The following is a 4299-nucleotide window of genomic DNA, read 5'->3' as shown; positions in this document are numbered from 1 at the left end:
CATAATCCGGAAGTTGCGAGAAAAACACACGATCACCCACTATTCCTCCCCACACGTTCACTTTCCACCGTGTTTGAAAGCTTTTTTCCCTCACTAAGTGAGGATTTTCAACAGCATAATTATGTAAATTATGTTGATTGAAAATCCCCTCTCTCGTGAACAGGCTTTCATCGGTCCACATGATTTGGCCCAAAAAGTTTTCATTCTGGTAATGCAAAGCCAGAAACTCTTGACAGTAGTGCAGACGATGCTCTGCATCTCCCGGCTCGAGTTTCTGGACTCTGGTGTAGTGAAACGGGTGGAGAGAATTTTCCCGCAAGATGCGGTTCACCGTGGATTTCGGGCAGTCCAATTCTGCTGCCACCTTCCGACAGCTTGTCGTCGGGTCTTCCTCCACACACGCCAAGACTGCTTCCTCGACGTCAAGCCGACGTTGACGTCCTCCACCATGACCTGGTGGCACAACAACATTCTCTCGCATGCGAGAGTCCACATCCCGGAACACTTGTGGATTCGGGTGTTGTCGATTCGGGTATGCAATGCCATACGTTCGCGCTGACTGGACTGCATCACACCGGCATGCACCATAAATAAGGTACATATCACCGTATTCGTTCGCTGTGAAATTCACCATAATTCTCACTTCACGTCTAACTCCGGCAAAGAATCGAACACGACTGACGAAAATGACTGACTCTCCCTCCCCAAAACACAAAATTTACATCTTATTTTCGTGATTTATCACTGAAGGAAGTTCTAGGAATCCCAATGTTGACATAAACAGAAGACCAGAGACGATAAAAATACACGATGACATAGAATTTTATTTGACTCGTTGGTGTTATTCACATCGTCTCTCATTTCCCTTCAATGTCAACATTTAAGATATAAGAGGATTCTTCTAATGATAATCGAGAAATAATAGGTAAATATTTTTATTTTATCAGGGAACGTTATCTATGTTTGATATTTATCAGCATTTGGCGTAAAATGAAGAATGAAGCATTACAGAGTGAATGCACACGTTCATATGAATCTAATTTATGGGGAATTCAAGTGTACTGTAGCAGAGGCTCCGCGATGGTACCGCGATAGATAGACCAATCGACGAAATCCGGAATCAGGGGTGTTCCATCAGACTGTGGATGCTCGCATGCACTCACTTGTACTGAGGCGAACTGAGAGGAAAAAGCAAAAAAAAAATACTCATCCCGCTTTTGGACACTTAATTTGGGCTCGCAATCATTTCTCAATCCCCTCCTTTCACTGTGTGAAGATTTGAACTTCACCGATACGTGTGGGGGTGGCTTTCACCCCCTCACAAATGTTTCCTTTATCTCAATCCATGCGGAGTGAGAACAAAAAATTGAAAAAAAATACTCACCTCTCTTTTGAACACATAATTTGAGCTCGGATTGATTTTCGAACTCCCCTCATTGTGTGAAAATCTTAACCTCCCCGGAGGTGAAGGGGTAGCTTCAACCCCCTTGCAAATGTTACATTTACCTCAAAACGTGCCAGCTGAGAGTAAAAAGGGAAAAAAATACTCGCCCCCTCTTGGACACATGATTTGGGCCCAGAATCGTCCCTCAACCCCGTCCCTTCACTATATGTGAATTTTGACCTCCCTGATAAGTGCGGGGGTGACTTTCATCCCCTCGAAATGTCCAATTTTCCCTAATCCGTGCGAAGTGAGAGCAGAAAGCGAAGAAAAAATACTCACCCCCCTTTTGGACACATGATTTAAGCTCGGACTCATTTCTCAACCCCCTTCCCTCACTGTATGAAAATTTTAACCTCCCCGATACGTGTGGGGGTGGCTTCTACCCCCTCACAAATGTTTCATCCACCTCAATTGGTGTAGAGTCAGATAAAAATTCTGAAAAAAAAAATACCTCCCTTTTGGACTCATGATTTTAACTCGAACTCATTTCTCAACCTCCTCCACTCACTGTGTGAAAATTTCAACCTTCCCACAAATATGGCTTCCACCCCCTCCCAAATGTTTCATTTACCTCAATACGTGCGGAGTGAGAACAAAAAATTGTGAAAAAATACACACCCACTTTTGGACAGATGATTTGGGCCCAGAATCGTCCCTCAACCCCCTCCCCTCATTATGTGAAAATTTCAACCTCCCCGATAGGTGTAGGGGTGGCTTGTACCCCCTCAAAAATTTTACATTTACCTCAAAACGTGCGAACTGAGAGTAAAAATTAAAAAAAATACTCACCCCCCTTTTGGACACATGATTTGAGCTGGGACTCATTTTTTAACCCCCTCCCCTCCTTGTGTGAAAATTTCAACCTCCCCGATAGGTGTAGGGGTGGCTTGTACCCCCTCAAAAATTTTACATTTACCTCAAAACGTGCGAACTGAGAGTAAAAATTAAAAAAAATACTCACCCCCCTTTTGGACACATGATTTGAGCTGGGACTCATTTTTTAACCCCCTCCCCTCCTTGTGTGAAAATTTCAACCTCCCCGATAGGTGTAGGGGTGGCTTCTACCCCCTCAAAAATTTTACATTTACCTCAAAACGTGCGAACTGAGAGTAAAAAGCCAAAAATAAATACTCACTCTCCTTTTGGACACTTGATTTGGGCTCGGACTCATTTCTCAACTCCCCGAGGGGGGGACTTCACCCCCTCGCAAATGTTTCATTTACCTCAAAACATGCGGAGTGAGAACAAAAATTTAAAAAAAAATACTCACCCTATTTTGGACACATGTTTTGTGTCCAAAATGGGGTGAGTATTTTGTATTCCCCCCACCCCTCACTGTATGGGAATTTTGACCTCCCCGATAAGTGCGGCCGAGGGGGTGGCTTCCACCCCCTCAAATGTCCAATTTCTCCGAATCCCTACAAACTCAAAGCAAAAAGCGAAAAAAAAATACTCACCCCTCTTTTGGAAACATGATTGAGAAGACAAAATTCTCGCCCCCTTTTGATTTGAGCATGGACTCATTTCTCAACCCCCTCCCCTCACTGTGTGCAGATTTTAACCTCCCCGATAGGTGTGGGGGTGGCTTCCACATCCTCACAAATGTTTCCTTTACCTCAATCCGTACGGAGTGAGAACAAAAAATTGAAAAAAAAATCCTCACCCCGCTTTTGGAGGCGTGATGTGGGCTCGGACTCGTTCCGCATCCCTCCCCCCTTTTTCGTTCAAATCCCCCCCCTCCTTCCCCCCCTCAGTACATGCCTCTGTACTTCATGTAAAAAAAGCAATATTAAATAAAAATAAAAATAAAAAAACAATAAATAAAGTAAATAAAACAAATAAATTTCAAATTATTGAATTAATAAAATAAATTGAGCCCCAAATAATTAATTAGTCATCAATTATTAACATAATTGTAAAAATTAAGAACAATCAGAAGTAATTGTGTATCATACTGATTTATTTCGCGAGTAAATTGCGTTCTCTCTGGTCAATTAGTTGCAAGGTCATGTCCCGTAAAAAAAAGACAAAAAAAAAAAATTTAATTAAAGAAAAAAATTCGCCCCTGAAATTAGTAGTTCAATCCCCCCCAAAAAAAAAATGCTAGGATCCAAAAATGGAAGAGGAACTTTCCACTTAAAAAAGCACCCTCTCTAATACCCTTCAAGGAAAATGGTCGGTTGCGGGACACCCTGTATTGTAAACTCTTGCGCGATAAAAAATATGATGATTTTAAAAGAATAAGAGATGATATGCGGAAGTGTAGTGAAGGTAAGACATTTTGACGCACAGCAAAATGGTTTCAACTAACAGCTCCTTCGAAAAATCCAATCCACCTAGATCGGTGGCATAATTTTTTGAAGTCAAATTACCCGACTCACTCTTTGTATAAACCAATATGAAATGATGCAAGTAACCCTCTTCTAGATGGGGAAATCTCCCAGGACGAAATACTCAAAAGTCTAGATAATTGTAAAGTTGGAAAATCTCCAGGACCCGATGGGATAGCAAATGAATTTTATAAAAACTTACCTGATAATTGACTTCTTTATTTGGACATATTTATCAACAGAATCCTAATCCTGAATTCTGTACCGAAGGATTGGATAATATGACATGCAATGATGCCCCATAAGAAAGGCGATGTCTCCGATCCTCTAAACTATCAATGTATTTCTCTGGTCAATACACTGCAAAAACTAACGACTGAATGTCAGTTACTTTTGTAGACGTTTTTTTCAAACACTTTCGAGAAAATTTTATGGACGTTTTTTCAGTTACTATAAGTGTCTGAATCATTCGAAGTATCTTAATTTCAGTGACCTCGAATGTCGAAGTGGTTGAATGTCTTGGGG

This window comes from Diachasma alloeum, unplaced genomic scaffold (assembly GCF_001412515.2).
Source record: "Diachasma alloeum isolate Michigan unplaced genomic scaffold, Dall2.0 Dall_scaffold_00290, whole genome shotgun sequence".
NCBI lineage: Eukaryota > Metazoa > Arthropoda > Insecta > Hymenoptera > Braconidae > Diachasma > Diachasma alloeum.
This window is presented reverse-complemented; position numbering follows the sequence as displayed.